Raw genomic sequence first — 17807 nt, 5'->3', positions numbered from 1 at the left:
CACGAGTTGAAACTTGATTGTTTGATACACTCAAAATACAAAGTTTGAAGCCCTTGAGAAAACTCTCAAATTTGAGTGACATTACTTGAGTGCGAGTGAATTTTCTTTGGAGTGACTAGTGAGTATTTGTTGTGAGCAAAAAAATAAGAGAGGAGAGACGAGTGAATTTTCTTTGGACTGACCGTGAGAATTTGGGTGAGAACTATTTTGTTTACTACTAACGTTTTCTTGCAGGTACAAATCTGAAATTAAATGGAGAGGGAGGTAGGAGATAGTTTGTTGGGATCGGTTAGGGGGATCACCGTTGAGCTACAATAGCTCGGTTCTTGAAATATTGAACACCGATGAATTAAATCGAGTTTGGTTAAAAACCATGCGGAAAATACTCGAAATAATCCTAAGTAGAAACCGATTGAATATTTTGTAAGCCATTTAAAATATATGCAAGTTGAATGAGTAAAAATATTTTAGTTGAAGCATCTTATCAAACACTTGGTATGCAATATTTTGGTATTTGAAGAACACATAAAATGCTTCAACAATGCTTCTTTAAAACTATGAAAATGGTAAGTAAATGCAATAAACAAATAGACACGAATTTGTTTATGGATGTTCGGAGATTTAAATACTCCTACGTCACCCCTTCTTCCCCTTGGGAAGGATTCACTAGAAGACTTTGTTTTATACAACACTTTGTACAAACTCATTCAGCTAGGACTTACCCACTCCTAAACTGAACTCCTAGCACTCAAGATTGTAGGCACTCAAGATTGTAGGCAGCACCTCACAATCAGCATATTGTTTAATGTCTCATATGCAAAGACTACATACACAAGTTTTACGTCTTTGTGCGAGACTCACTCAACTAATCTTTGAAGTTCAACTCTCTTGTAGAAGTGTGAGTGATTGTGTGTGAGGAATTTTCCTTTACAGTGTACATCTCAAATGTATCCTCACACAAGGGCTTGTGCTCTCAACTAGCTGATTTCTTCATGCTAACTGCCCATGTTTTGAATCCTCCTCAAAAGCTCTTGTTTGATCTTCAATATTTTGTATTTATAAGCACCAACAATGATATATACGTTAGACACAAGAATATGACCGTTTGGAAAGTTTTTGTACTGTTTCTGAAATTGCAACGGTCAAATTTAGCTTGCTAGGCATTTTCCCGACTGGTCAACTCTGGTCAATTGGTCAACTCAACTGGTCGTTCAGTTCAACTGGTCAGCAGCTGGTTCAGTTCAGTTGGTTGGTCAGCTGGTCAGCAGCTGGTTCAGTTTCAGCTGGTGTGCTGAAATCAGCCTAGCTGATTAGGATGATTTCAGTTTGTGCAGAACCAGTAGATTCATTGTCATTTATCAGCATCTTAAGCTTTGATTCAGACTTTGACTTCTGAATGTGATTTGTAGATCTTCGTCTTATCTTTCCAACGCATACTGAATCGCTTTGTTTCGATAACCGAGCTGAGAGATATGACTAAAATACTGCAGCTGCTCAAACCCAACTGATTGTTGTTTTCGTGTGATCAGTTCGGTGATTGAGCGATCAGTTAGACCATGATAACATCTGATTTTTCCGAACTGACGTGAAATACGACTTGTTCCAAATTGAGTTTTCTGATCAGTCTAATTGGCGGAATGTCATTTTAATCATCCAGTTGAGAGATATCATCAAAAAATCTAAGCTTGTCAGAAATTCAGTTTGTGCAGAATTCATTTTCAGCTTGCTTCTTGTGTTTGCAACTTCAGACTTGAGTAAATATGTTACAAACACAATAACAAGTTTTGTTAACATCAAAATCAAAATTGCGAACATGAAATGTTCCAACATAGTTCGAACTCGGGGTTGTCTAAGGTTCAAATGGAGGCGTTGTTTGGGCATTTTAGTAAGATGATGAGGAATGAATTAGAGCCCTTACATGAGAGGTTGGATAAGCTTGAAGTTAGTACTAGTGGGAGTAAATCCAAACCTAAGGAATTGGGTAGAGAGGATGAGGAGTATAATTTGGGAGGAGACGAGGAGAGTCAAAAATTGGGGTAGGAATGGAAGAGGTAGAGGATTCGGTAGAGGAAAAAGAGAAGCCGTACGGGATAGATATGATGGGAATAGGGAAGATGGTAACATGGGTAGTATTACGATCAAAATTTCATCATTCAATGGGAAATCTGACCCGGAGGCGTACTTAGAATGGGAAAAGAGGGTAGAGTTCAAATTTGAATGTCAAAACTACTCCGAACAAAAGAAGGTGAGGTTGGCGGTGGTTGAATTCTTAGACTATGCTCTCATTTTGTGGGATCAACTAGTGACCACTAGAAGGAGGTATAATGAGAGACCTATTGAATCTTGGGATGAGATGAAGAGGGTAATGAGAAAGAGGTTTGTGCCCAATCACTATTATAGGGAGATGTTTAAGAGGCTAAAAACCTTGAGGTAAGGGTTGAAAAGTGTGGAGGACTACTATAAAGAGATGGAAGTAGTCATGATTAGGGCAAATATTGAGGAGGATAGTGACGTGACCATGACACGTTTTCTTTGTGGTTTGAACAGGGAGATACAAGATCAAGTGGAGCTTAGGCACTACTTGGATCTGGACGAGATGGTACAAATGGCCGTAAAAGTGGAGCAACAACTCAAGAGGCGAGGAGTTGGCCACACCAATCAAAGTGGGAGTTCGTCAACTTCTTGGCGACCATATGGGGCAAAACGTGATGAAAGAAAGTTGGTGACCAAGCCCAAGGTTGAAACCAAACAAGATGCGCCTAAACAAGGAGTGCAAGGTAAATCTGAAAATCCTCTTACTCGTGCTAGAGATACTAGATGTTTTAGGTGTCAAGGGTTGGGTCATATTGCTAGTGAATGTCCTAATAAGAGGGTAATGATTTTAAATGACTATGGTGAATATGAGTCTCAAAGTGAGGGTGGTGACGAGGGTGATGATGATGAGATGCCCGCGTTAGAGGATCCTGATTAGGGATATGAGGCATTTGTAGATGAAGCACTAGTGACTAGGCGAATCATGAGTGCCCAAGTCAAGGCGAAGGATACTAACCAAAGGGAGAACTTGTTCCACACTAGCTGTTTTGTAAATCAAAAGGTTTTCAATCTAATTATAGATGGGAGGAGTTGTACCAATGTGGCTAGTAGTCAGATGGTCGAAAAATTGGGTTTACCTACATTAAAGCATCCTAAACCATATAGACTTCAATGGTTGAATGATTTTGCGGAGGTGAAGGTGAACAAACAAGTTTTGGTGTCTTTTTCTATTGGAAAGTATGTGGATGAGGTTTTGTGTGATGTGGTACCCATGCATGCATGTCATATCTTGTTGGGTAGACCTTGGCAATATGATAGGCGGGTGACACATGATGGGTTCAAGAATAAGTACTCATTTGTATTGAAGAAGGAATTCATTGTATTGCTTCCTTTGTCCCCAGAGCAAGTGTTAGAGGACCAATTAAAAAAGAAAAAGAGAGATGAGGCCGGAAAAAAGAGTGAACAAAAAAGTGAGGTGGCCTTTGAAAATAAAAATGAAATGTCTGAAAAAAAGAGTGATAAAAAGAGTGAGATAGCCATGCAAAAGAAAATGAGAGGAAAGAAATTGAGAGAAAAGAAAATGAAAGGAAAGAGGCAAAAAAAAAATCATATATGGCTCAAAAAAGTGAGTTGAAACACTTAATGCACACACATGAACCACTTGTGTTGATTCTTTACAAGGAGATTCTGCTTAACACAAGTGATATAGCTGGGTCCCTTCCGAGCATTGCTGTCTCATTTTTGCAGGAATTTGATGATATATTTCGGGAGGAGCTACCTCAAGGACTACCACCATTGAAGGGGATTGAGCACCAAATTGATTTGGTGCCCGGGAGTGCATTGCCAAATCGTCCAGCTTATAGAAGCAATCCGGAGGAGACTAAGGAGCTTCAACGGCAGGTAAGTGAGTTGTTAGATAGGGGTTTTGTGCGTGAGTCCATGTCCCCTTGTGCCGTACCTGTTTTATTAGTTCCTAAGAAATATGGCTCATGGCGTATGTGTGTGGATTGTAGGGCAATTAATAATATAACCATCAAGTATGGGCATCCCATACCTAGACTAGATGATATGTTAGATGAATTGCATGGTGCTTGTATCTTTAGCAATATTGATTTGAAAAGTGGTTATCACCAAATTAGGATGAGAGAAGGTGATGAGTGGAAAACGGCTTTTAAAACCAAGTACGGGTTATATGAGTGGATGGTCATGTCTTTGGGCTTAACTAACGCTCCTAGCACCTTTATGAGGTTAATGAACCATGTCTTGCATGCATACATAGGAAAATTTGTTGTTGTTTACTATGATGATATCCTAGTATCTAGCAAAGACTTGGATGAGCATGTTGGTCACTTGAAACTTGTGCTAATCACACTAAAGGCTAAAAATCTATATGCTAACTTAAAGAAATGTGATTTTTGTACAAACAAACTTGTCTTTCTTGGTTTTGTGGTAAGCTCACAGGAGATACAAGTGGATGAAGACAAGGTAAGTGTATTCGAGATTGGCCATCGCCTACTACTATTGGTCAAGTCCGAAGTTTTCATGGACTTGCAAGCTTCTACAGGAGGTTTGTAAAGGATTTTAGCATATTGGCAGCACCGATGACGGTGGTAATCAAGAACAACGTCCCATTCCGTTGGGACGAGGAGCAAGAGAAGTCTTTTAATCTTATTAAGCACAAATTAATTGATGTTCCTTTACTTGTTTTACCTGATTTTGCTAATACCTTTGAAATTGAATGTGATGCTTCAGGTGTAGGTATTGGTGGAGTCTTGATGCAAGGAGGTCGACCGGTGGCGTGCTTTAGCGAGAAACTCAATGGAGCCTCCCTGAACTATCCCACATATGATAAGGAGTTCTACGCACTTGTGAGGACTCTAGAGACGTGGCAGCACTACTTGAGGCCTAAGGAGTTTGTGATTCATACGGATCATGAGTCTCTAAAGCACCTTGAGGGGCAACAAAAGCTGAACAAGCGGCATGCCAAGTGGGTGGCATTCATAGAGAAATTTTCCTACATCATCAAGTACAAACAAGGTAAGGAGAATGTAGTGGCCGACGCACTATCACGGAGGTACGTACTAATCTCTACCTTGGAGTCAAAAATTTTGGGGTTTGAGCATGTGAAGGAATTGTATGTGCTAGATGATGATTTTAAGAGTGTATTTGAAACATGTATGCATGGTCTACACGACAAATTTTATTTGCATCATGGTTTCTTGTTTAGAGAAGATAGGTTGTGCATCCCTAAATCATCGATTCGTGAATTACTTGTTAGGGAGGCACATGGGGGTGGTTTGATGGGACACTTTGGTGTGGCAAAAACTTTGAATGCATTGCATGAACATTTTTATTGGTCACATATAAAGCGTGATGTTGAACGAGTTTGTGATAAGTGCATAAATTGTAGGCAAGCTAAGTCTAGGACACAATCACATGGATTGTATACACCACTTCCTGTCCCTGATGAACATTGGATTGACATATCTATGGACTTTGTTTTGGGGTTGCCGAGAACTAACAAGGGGAGGGATTCGATATTTGTTGTTGTTGATAGATTTTCTAAGATGGCACATTTTATTGCTTGTCACAAAACTGATGATGCTTCTCACATTGCGGAATTGTTCTTTAGAGAAGTCGTTAGGTTGCATGGTATGCCTAGGACTATTGTTTCTGACCATGATGTTAAATTCTTGAGTTACTTTTGGAAAATGTGGTGGGCTAAACTTGGCACAAAATTGTTGTTTTCTAATACTTGTCATCCTCAAACGGATGGACAAACTGAGGTTGTTAATAGAACCTTAGGAACACTTTTGTGTGCGATACTTAAAAAGAACTTAAAGAATTGGGAAGATTGTTTGTCATTTGTTGAGTTTGCGTATAATCGTTGCATGCATTCAACTACAAATCATTCGCCGTTTGAGATTGTTTATGGTTTTAATCCTTTGACTCCGTTGGATTTGATGTCTTTACCTGTGAGTGAAAGGTTAAACATGGATGGCAAAAAGAAAGCTGAATTTGTTAGGAGTTTACATGAAAAGGTTAAGGCCAATATTGAAAAGAAGAATGAGCGATATGCCAAGCAAGCCAACAATAGGAATAAGAAGGTGATCTTTGAGAAGGGAGATTGGGTGTGGCTACACTTGAGGAAGGAAAGGTTCCCCAAGAAGAGACGTTCAAAGCTATTACCTAGGGGTGATGGACCATTTCAAGTCCTTGAAAGGATCAATGACAATGCCTACAAACTCGATCTACCATGTGAGTTCTACTTTTAATGTTAGTGACTTGTCGTTGTTTGATGTAGGTGATGAACGAGATTTGAGGATAAATCCTTTTCAAGAAGGGGAGGATGATGCGAACACGGATGGTCAAGCCCCAAGGAAAGCATGGGATCCTTTAGAGTTGTCGGAGGGACCAATCACGAGGGGACGACTAAAGAGATTCAAGGAAGCATTGCAGGTGGTTATAAGCAGTGAAGAAGGACATACAAGCGGGGTGCAAAGTGCTGGAGGGTTCGTGATGCAAGGGAGTAAAGTTGGGAGCCAAAGGAACATTATTCAAGTGATAAATGAAGAGGAGTCCAGAAGCATCGGCGCCCGGGCGACCAAATATTACCGCCCAAGCGCCACATTTACTGTCCAAGGAGAAAATTTCCAGAATGCCTCACGCCCGAGCGGTCATATTCTACTGCCCGAGCGCGAATAGTACAGAACCCTCGGCACTCGAGCAGTCAAATTCTACCACCCAAGCGCGAGCCAGTTGCGGGAAAATCCTAGTATCCTAGTTTAGAGTTTTGATTATTTTGGTAACTAGATTTGATATCTTTTGATATGTAAACATATGTGAACGAAATTTTAGAGACACAATTCAGATTTATTATTGATTTTTTTTATCAAAGTTTTAGAGTTTTCTCTCAAAACATTCAAAGCCTTGCTTTATTATTCAAATCAAACATATCAAAGTTTTTAACTTCGTGGCGTTTGTCGATCGTTCTTACGCGGATTGTCAAAGACAAGTTCTTTGAAGGTTTGTCATAATTTCGGTTGTTTATCTCGTGGTTATTTGTTGCTAAACTTTTCATAGTTTAGAGGTGAAAATCACACACACACACACTTGATTCAAAAGATCGGGACAACAACGATTCCTTGTTCGTTATTGAATTGAGGGCACGATTCTAAATTAATCGTGTTTGCTATTCGTACGTACAAAGATTCACATCAATTATGTTCATATAGTGTAGTGACCCGTTCCAGAATCACCTACTAATCAAAAACTAAGCATGCAATTAACCTAATTAATTATAATCAGAGGTAACAGCGGAAATATGGCCAACAACAATAGTTATACAACCCAATCGAAATCGAAGTCTAGACTAACTCAAAATGAAATATCCAGTACAACCATATCGAATCAAATGGAAAACACTGAAAACTAAACCAACCAGCTACTCAACGTCCTCCTCCTGCTCCTCCTGAGCCATCCAACCTGAGGCCTGCCCCGTGGGAATGGGGTGTCCAAGAATAAACAAAACCGAGGACGTGAGCGATAAGAACGCCCAGTACAAAAGTATGAGTATACAAACCTATATGAAATGCACATGCTATGGTATGATACCAGGGTAGTCAAGAAACAGGAATCACAAAGGATCTCAAAATGCTCAGTCTAGAGGCGCCAAGTGGATAGTGCCGCGCGGTCCAACCTCTGGGTCACTGCATCCACTACAAGACAGACGTGGACCTAAAATGTCCCGGACCACCGAAGCCCTCCCGACCCGTCGGCCACTGTGTACTCTCGGTGTCCATGCGTCCACAAGACAGGGCTGAGCGGCCCCAAGATATAGCTTATCTCGAAAGAGATACAGCTCAACAGTAAAGGCTATCTCGAAGGAGATACGGCTCAACATGATATGCAATATGCATCATAACTCGTGACATAATAGCATGCATCATATGACATATAACAATGCAGCAAATACTCATGCAACACATATATGAATGTATACTCAACCAGGATATCTCGGATAGTACTTTCGTACCTCTATCACAGCAAGCCTAGCCTTACGCAACACCGCTAATCAGGTCTAGCACAAGCCTACGCATCAAAAGCATACTCAATCAATACTACCATGCTCGACTAGCAAAACCAGTACTCCCTAGTACTACCAAAGGTTTAGGGTTTACCTTCGTCCGTCGACAGCCCTTTGATGTCGATTGCCTTGAAACTCAGGCGCCGCTACGCTACTACTCCTGGCAGCTCTTGGCTATCGCTCGACCAACAACTAACCCTAGAAACCTTCCAAATCCTCTCAACTATGAGGCATAATCATGAATTGGCAAGTCACAAATGAGAAATCCGAGCACTATTTATAGGCCATGTTCGGATCCTCCGAACAACACTTCGGAACGTCCGAACGCTACGTGTCCATTGGCTCTTGACAGCTCATGATCGGATCCTCCGATCATACACTTCGGACCGTCCGAACATGCATGGAAAATGACGTGTCGATCAACACTTGACACCTATGATCGGATTCACCGAACTACACTTCGGATCGTCCGAACTCTTCGGTGCTTCCGAACCCTCTTCGGTCCGTCCGATCATGACCATATCCAAAATTACACCTTAAACCTTCTTAATCACCATTACTCCGTTAATTACCCAATTTGGAATTCGGGCTACTACATTCTCCCCCCCTTAAAAGATTTCGTCCTCGAAATCAGGCTTAGAGAATGAACAAAACGAAATAACAACATCATTAATACATCTCAATTGTTGTTGAATACAACTGATACTATGATTACAACTGAAAACACAAACTTATACAAAGCACAACTCAAAAGAGCTCTGGATGCTCCGAACGCATACGACTCTCTAACTCCCAAGTGGCTTCTTCAGTGCCTCGACGCTGCCACTGCACTAAGACAAGAGGAATGATCTTATTCCGCAACACCTTATCTTTGCGATCTAGAATCTGAACTGGTCGCTCCACGTAAGACAAATCCGTATCAAGTTGAACTTCAGATGGATGTAAGATGTGCGACTCATCTGCTACATAACGTCTCAACAAGGATACGTGGAACACATCATGAATACTTGATAGGTACGGCGGCAACGCAAGTCTGTAAGCTAAATCTCCCACACATTCCAGTATCTCGAATGGACCAATAAATCTCGGAGACAGCTTACCCTTGAGACCAAATCTCAAAATCCTGCGAAAAGGCGAAACTCGGAGAAACACCTTCTCACCTGGCTGAAAATGAAGAGGTCGACGCTTTGTGTTCGCATAACTAGCCTGTCGATCCTGAGCAGTCTTAATCCGCTTCTTGATTACTGCAACCTTATCTATAGCCTGCTGGACTAACTCCGGTCCCTCTACCTGTCGTTCCCCGACTTCATCCCAGAATAATGGAGAACGACAACGTCGCCCGTACAACGCCTCAAATGGTGCCATACCAATACTACGATGATAGCTGTTGTTGTACGCGAACTCAATCAAAGGCAAATGATCCTGCCAAGCGGGTCCGAAATCCATAACACAGGCTCGCAACATATCCTCAAGCGTACGGATAGTCCTCTCTGATTGACCGTCAGTCTCCGGATGATAAGCAGTACTCAGACTCAGTGTAGTACCCAAAGCTGACTGGAAACTACCCCAAAACCGTGAGGTAAAACGAGGATCTCTGTCACTAACAATACTGACAGGCACTCCATGCAAACGTACAATCTCCTGAATGTACAATCGAGCCATACGATCGAAAGTGAAATCACGATTATACGGCAGAAAATGAGCAGACTTGGTGAGTCGATCCACCACTACCCAGATAGCATCGCTGTTCCTCGAAGATAATGGCAAGTGAGTAATGAAATCCATCGTAATATGCTCCCACTTCCATTCTGGAATAGGTAAGTTCAACAACAATCCTCCCGGTCGACGGTGCTCTGCCTTAACCTGCTGGCAAACTAGACACTTGGAGACAAACTGATACACGCTGCGCTTCATCCCTTTCCACCAAAACCGCATCCTCAAGTCTCTATACATCTTGTTGCTTCCTGGATGAACACTTAACTTGCTTCGATGCGCCTGAGACAATATCTCGTCCCTCAAAGTGTCATCCTCTGGTACTACAACCCGATTAGATAAGCACAGAAGACCATTGGACTGATAATGGAAATTGCTATCACCACCAACTAACCGAGCTAATCTCTGAGTCTTGAGATCAGACATCTGAGCTTCTCGAATCCGAGTGAACAAATTGGGCTCAAATAAAATGGTAGCAACACGAATGCTCTCCATACCTTTCCGATGCTTGAAGTTAAACCCCAACGAGCAACTATCCTGGATGGCACTAGTCATAGCACAAGTCTGAAGTGCAGAGGCTCTCACCTTGCGACTAAGCGCATCAGCTGTGAGATTCGCAGAACCTGGATGGTACTTGATCTCGCAATCATAATCCTTCAGCAAATCCATCCAACGACGTTGCCTCATGTTCAACTCAGCCTGAGTGAACAGATATTTCAGACTCTTATGATCAGTAAAGATTTCAAACTGAACACCGTACAAATAATGACGCCAAATCTTCAGCGCAAACACAATAGCTGCCAATTCCAGATCATGAGTGGGATACTTCTCCTCGTGAGATTTCAGTTGTCTGGAAGCATAAGCAATCACATGACCGTTTTGCGTCAACACACACCCTAAGCCTTGAATGGAGGCATCGGTGTAAACACTGAAACCATCAGATCCTGACGGTAACGCCAAAACAGGTGCGGAAGTCAGAAGTCGACGAAGCTCTCTGAAACTATCTTCGCACTCGGATGACCACTCAAATGGAACATCCCTCCGAGTAAGTTGCGTCAATGGTCTGGCTATCTGAGAGAAATTCACGATGAAGCGACGATAATACCCTGCCAGACCTAGAAAACTACGGATCTCAGCCACCGTCGTCGGACGTGACCAATTCAGCACTGCTTCAATCTTGCTGGGATCCACAGAAACTCCTTCCTTGGAAATCACATGACCAAGGAATACCACACGATCAATCCAGAACTCGCACTTACTCAGCTTAGCATACAATTGCTTCTCGCGAAGAATCTGCAACACAATCCTCAAGTGTTGGGCATGCTCTTCCACACTGTGGGAATAGATCAAGATATCGTCAATGAAAACCACCACAAACTGATCCAGAAAATCTCGGAAGACTCGGTTCATCAGATCCATGAACACCGCTGGCGCATTCGTCAATCCGAATGGCATAACTAGAAACTCGTAATGCCCATAACGAGTACGAAATGCAGTCTTGGAAATATCATCATCTCTGACTCTCATCTGATGATAACCCGATCGCAAGTCGATCTTGGAGTAAACAGAAGTACCCTGAAGCTGATCGAACAAGTCATCAATACGGGGTAAAGGGTACTTGTTTTTGATCGTCACCCGATTCAGCTGGCGATAATCAATGCACAACCGCATCGATCCATCCTTCTTCTTGACAAACAAGACTGGAGCTCCCCAAGGCGAAACACTCGGGCGAATATAACCCTTATCAAGAAGATCCTGCAATTGCTGCTTCAGCTCTCTCATCTCTGACGGAGCAAGACGATAGGGGGCACGAGAAATCGGTGCAGTCCCTGGCATTAAATCTATGCCAAATTCCACCTCTCTAACCGGAGGAAAACCAGGAATCTCATCTGGGAAAACATCAGGAAATTCACAAACCACTGGAATATCCTCTAGACCAACACTACCTGCGGATGAATCAATCGCATAGATGAGGTAGCCTTCCCCGCCCGACTCTAAAGCACGACAGGCTTTCAGAGCAGATACCACTGGCATCGGAGGTCGCGCTCCCTCACCATAGAAAAACCAACTAGAGCTTTCATTCGTACGAAACTGAACAAGCTTCTGGTAACAATCCACAGTAGCTCGGTAGGTAGTCAATAAGTCTATACCCAAGATACAATCAAAATCTTCCATCTCTAGGATCATAAGATTCGTAGTCAACTCGTTACCCTCAAAATCTAAGGGACAACCCATCACTAGACGCTTCGCTAACACCGAATGACCCATCGGAGTAGAAACAGAAAGAATGACGTCTAGAGAAACATAGGGTAACCTATGACGCTTAACAAATCGTGCAGAAATGAAGGAATGAGAGGCTCCTGTATCAATAAGAACAAAAGCAGGAATACCGCATAAATGAAAAGTACCTGCTATGACTCTCTCCGTCTCATCTGCAGCCTGATCCTGGTTCAGCGCAAAAACCTGACCTTGGGCACGAGGTCGAAGATTCGAACTACCCACTGCCTGACCCTGCCTCCTCTGCTGAACAGTCGTCTGAGATCCAGAACCGGATCCTGCTCCACCTCGCAACTGAGGACAATTCTTCTTAATATGCCCCATCTCTCCGCACTGATAACAAGCTCCTGCGGCTACTCGGCATTGCTCCGATGGATGGTTCTTCCCACAATGCGCACAAGACTCCTTCTTCTTACCAAAGCGGAAAACACCACTAGATCGAGATCCAGATCCAGAAGAAGATGAACCAGATTTCTTGAATGACTGAGATCGAGGCCTCAAAGTACTCGGAGGTCTAGAAGAAGAAAGAATAGCCCTACCACGCTGGAGACTGATCTCTGCCTGGCGACACCGGTTCACTAACCCATCATAAGAAGTAGGATTATCACAGACAGTGACTCGATCAAAGATCTCCTGATTAAGGCCCTGGAGGAAATGATCATACTTGGCCTCAGAACTGCCACTGATATGAGGAGCGAAGGGTAACAACTCAAAGAATTTCTGCTGATACTCATCAACAGACATACTCCCCTGCTTAAGGTTCAGGAGCTCAATCGTCTTGGCCTGGCGAAGGGCTGGAGGAAAGTACAGCTGCATGAACGCTGCACGGAAATCGACCCAAGTCGCTCTACCATGCGACTGAACTATCGGCGCAGAAGTCGATCGCCACCACCTGCGAGCACGGCCCTCGAGAAGAAAACTAAGGGTCTCCATCTTCTGCTCATCGGTGCACTGGAATGCGCGGAAACAACTCTCCATGCGCTCTAACCAATCTTCCGCATCATCGGGAGTCTCACCGCCAACTAAAGGCTTAGGCCCCATCTGCATGAAACGATGCATATCGAAACGCCTAGGACCATCCCGACGATGACGATGCTCACGATGACGTCTAAGATCGTCCTGGTCACCCCATCGACCTACACTCCCCTGACTACTCCCGTCATCAAAATGGTCAGCCATCGCTACAAGATAGAATAGGGAAAATGGTAAAATGGTCAACGGAAATCCCAAAACAGAATCTATATCCCAAAATCATACGCATGCTCTGATACCATAAATGTAGTGACCCGTTCCAGAATCACCTACTAATCAAAAACTAAGCATGCAATTAACCTAATTAATTATAATCAGAGGTAACAGCGGAAATATGGCCAACAACAATAGTTATACAACCCAATCGAAATCGAAGTCTAGACTAACTCAAAATGAAATATCCAGTACAACCATATCGAATCAAATGGAAAACACTGAAAACTAAACCAACCAGCTACTCAACGTCCTCCTCCTGCTCCTCCTGAGCCATCCAACCTGAGGCCTGCCCCGTGGGAATGGGGTGTCCAAGAATAAACAAAACCGAGGACGTGAGCGATAAGAACGCCCAGTACAAAAGTATGAGTATACAAACCTATATGAAATGCACATGCTATGGTATGATACCAGGGTAGTCAAGAAACAGGAATCACAAAGGATCTCAAAATGCTCAGTCTAGAGGCGCCAAGTGGATAGTGCCGCGCGGTCCAACCTCTGGGTCACTGCATCCACTACAAGACAGACGTGGACCTAAAATGTCCCGGACCACCGAAGCCCTCCCGACCCGTCGGCCACTGTGTACTCTCGGTGTCCATGCGTCCACAAGACAGGGCTGAGCGGCCCCAAGATATAGCTTATCTCGAAAGAGATACAGCTCAACAGTAAAGGCTATCTCGAAGGAGATACGGCTCAACATGATATGCAATATGCATCATAACTCGTGACATAATAGCATGCATCATATGACATATAACAATGCAGCAAATACTCATGCAACACATATATGAATGTATACTCAACCAGGATATCTCGGATAGTACTTTCGTACCTCTATCACAGCAAGCCTAGCCTTACGCAACACCGCTAATCAGGTCTAGCACAAGCCTACGCATCAAAAGCATACTCAATCAATACTACCATGCTCGACTAGCAAAACCAGTACTCCCTAGTACTACCAAAGGTTTAGGGTTTACCTTCGTCCGTCGACTGCCCTTTGATGTCGATTGCCTTGAAACTCAGGCGCCGCTACGCTACTACTCCTGGCAGCTCTTGGCTATCGCTCGACCAACAACTAACCCTAGAAACCTTCCAAATCCTCTCAACTATGAGGCATAATCATGAATTGGCAAGTCACAAATGAGAAATCCGAGCACTATTTATAGGCCATGTTCGGATCCTCCGAACAACACTTCGGAACGTCCGAACGCTACGTGTCCATTGGCTCTTGACAGCTCATGATCGGATCCTCCGATCATACACTTCGGACCGTCCGAACATGCATGGAAAATGACGTGTCGATCAACACTTGACACCTATGATCGGATTCACCGAACTACACTTCGGATCGTCCGAACTCTTCGGTGCTTCCGAACCCTCTTCGGTCCGTCCGATCATGACCATATCCAAAATTACACCTTAAACCTTCTTAATCACCATTACTCCGTTAATTACCCAATTTGGAATTCGGGCTACTACATATAGTGTCACGAGCTTCTTGTCGAATGATAATCCGTATGAGGTTTGGATATGTTCGGTCATTGATTTTAGCCACACACATTCACAAATTGCTTCATGTAGTGCAATAATCTCGGCGTGATTTGATGAAGTTGTTACAAGCGTTTGTTTCTGTGAATGCCAAGAAATTGCAGTGACTCCATGAGTAAATACATATCTGGTTTGGGAACGTGCCTTGTGTAGATTAGATAAATACCCAACATCAGCATAACCAATTATGCTTTGATTGGTATCTTTTGAATACAAAAGTCTCAAGTCTGTCGTTCATCGTAGATAACGGAATATATGTTAAATTCTGTTCTAGTGTCTTTTTGTTGGAGTTGGGCTAAATCTTGCCTATAAATTTACATCAAAATATATATCTGGTCTTGTACAATTTGCAAAATACATAAGGGCACCGATAGCACTTAGATATGGTACTTCTGGACCAAAAATAACTTCGTTATCTTCGCATAGACGGAATAGATCATTTTCTATGTTTAATGATCTAACAACCATTGGAATACTTAAAGGATTTGATTTATCCATATTAAAACGTATAAGGACCTTTTCTGTATAATTTGACTGGTGAACAAATATTTCACATTCTATGTGTTCAATTTGTAAACCCAGACAATACTTTTTTTTCCAAGGTCCTTCATTTCAAATTCTTCCTTCAAGTACGACACAACTTCTTGAATTTCCTTATTCGTTCCAATGATGTTTAAATCATCAATATATATAGCAATAATTACTCATCCGGATGTTGTTTTCTTAATGAAAACGTAAGGGCATATCGAATTGTTTATATATCCCTTTTTCATTAAGTGTTCACTTAGCTGATTATACCACATTTGGCCGGATTGCTTTAACCCACATAATGTTCTTTACAATTTCACGTAATAACATTCTCTGGGTTTTGAACTTTGTGCTTCAGACATCTGAAATCCTTCAGGATTTTCATATATATATTACTATCGAGTGATCCGCATGAGCTGTGACAACATCCATAAGATGCATTTCTAAATTTTCAGATACCGCCAAACTAATAAAATACCGAAACGTAATAGCATCCATAACAGGAGAATACGTTTCTTCATAATCAATTCCAGGCCTTTGAGAAAAACCTTGTGCAACAAGTCGATCTTTATATCTTACTTGTAACGTACCGTACTTTTAAATTATTTTAAATTTGCGGAAAAATAAAAATTTTCTTAAATAAATAGTAATCATTCAAATTGCAATAAAAAACATCTATTGTTCTAAAATATGTGGAATAAAACAACCACAACCAAATTTTGCGAAAGCACTTGTTTAAACATCGTAAACAATATCATGAAACCAGAGTATTTGAAACAAGCATAAAGTTCTTAAAAACATAGGCGGTCCTCGGGTTTACCTTGTTGAACTAGTGAAGCATGTGAGATGGTGAGACCATAGTATGCAAGCTAAAGTATAATATAGTCGCTTCTATGTCAAATTAACTGTGGGGACAATTTGAGGAAATAATGAATTATGCTGACATTCAAATGCACATGTGGTGCTGAAATTCGTAATGTGATGCACACTACTTTCAAGAAAGCTCGTGATTATACGTATGCAAGTTTTGGCTCTGGCCCATGAACATGGTGTGCATGTGATTGGGCTTATTGAGCAGGTGGTGGGACTGGAATTGATGATTCTCAACAACTTACATGATGACATTATCTTTTTGTCAATCTATTACACATTTGAAAAGTTTGTGGTGAACTCCAACATAAATAAGTTAGAGGCTAGCTTTGAAGAGCTAGTCAATATACTTACGACTTACGAGGCCACCGCAAAGAAGGAAAATGTTGTTCTCTCATGGGCTTCTCGTCATATATGAAAAATAACCCACAATGTAAGAGAAAGAAATGTTTTTCACCTTACCAGAAAAACAATTCTAATAAGAGGCAAGCTCCAAATGATACTTAAAGGTCCCACAAAGCTCGATAATTCAGAACATGTTTGTTTATACTACGAGAAGCATGGACCTTGGAAAGTATCTAGACCAGATGTATTCTGAAAATAGCTAGAACTCAAAAAATATGGTGATATTTCATAAACAATGTCTAAATGATTTCAAAAACAAACTAAAAAAAAGATAGTCTAAATCAAGCACACTTGTGGCACGCTAGACTATGATATAATTCTCAAATAAGAATGCACAAGCTAGTGGAAGAGTGCATGTTTGACATGTCATATATTAACTCTCTTGAAACATGTAAGTCTTTGCTGAAAGGAAAGATGACTAAAGTCCATTTCCTATGGAAAGTGGAATATGCACATGATATTTTGGATTTTATCCATACAGATGTGCTTGGCCCACTAAGTGTTAGCACCAAATATGATCGATCATATTTCATCTTTATTGATGACTTTTCGAGGTATTTGTATATGTATTTAATAAAATACAAGTCTGAAACCTTTGAAAAGTTCAAAGAATTCAGAGCTGAAATAGATAAACAACTAGGAAAGATTATTAAACACTTCGATCTGATTAAGGTGGAGAATACTTAAGTATTGGATTTCAAAACTACCTTAAAGAGAATGTGATTCTCTCACACTGTAATCCACCTGCCACACCCCAATTGAGTGGTATGTCAAATCGAACATTGATGGATATGGTTCGATCTATGATGAGATTCTTTGAATTTTCGTCATCTCTCTAGTGATTTGCACTTGAAACTACAGCAATATTGTTGAATCAAATCCATACAAAGGCATTAGATAAAACTTCATACGAGATATGGATGTGAAATAAACAAAAATATTCTTTCTTAAGAATATGAGGATGTTATGCTTAGTGAAGCAGGAAATGGGAGACAAATTAGATAGTAGAGCTAATTTGTGCTACTTTATGGAATATCCAAAGAATTTTGCTGGATATTATTTTTATGATCCCAATGAAAAAAGTCTTTCATTCAAGAACTTT

The sequence above is a fragment of the Primulina eburnea genome, chromosome 16 (genome assembly GCF_022965805.1).
Source record: "Primulina eburnea isolate SZY01 chromosome 16, ASM2296580v1, whole genome shotgun sequence".
In the NCBI taxonomy this organism is placed as follows: Eukaryota; Viridiplantae; Streptophyta; class Magnoliopsida; order Lamiales; family Gesneriaceae; genus Primulina; species Primulina eburnea.
Note: the sequence above shows the minus strand (reverse complement) of the source record.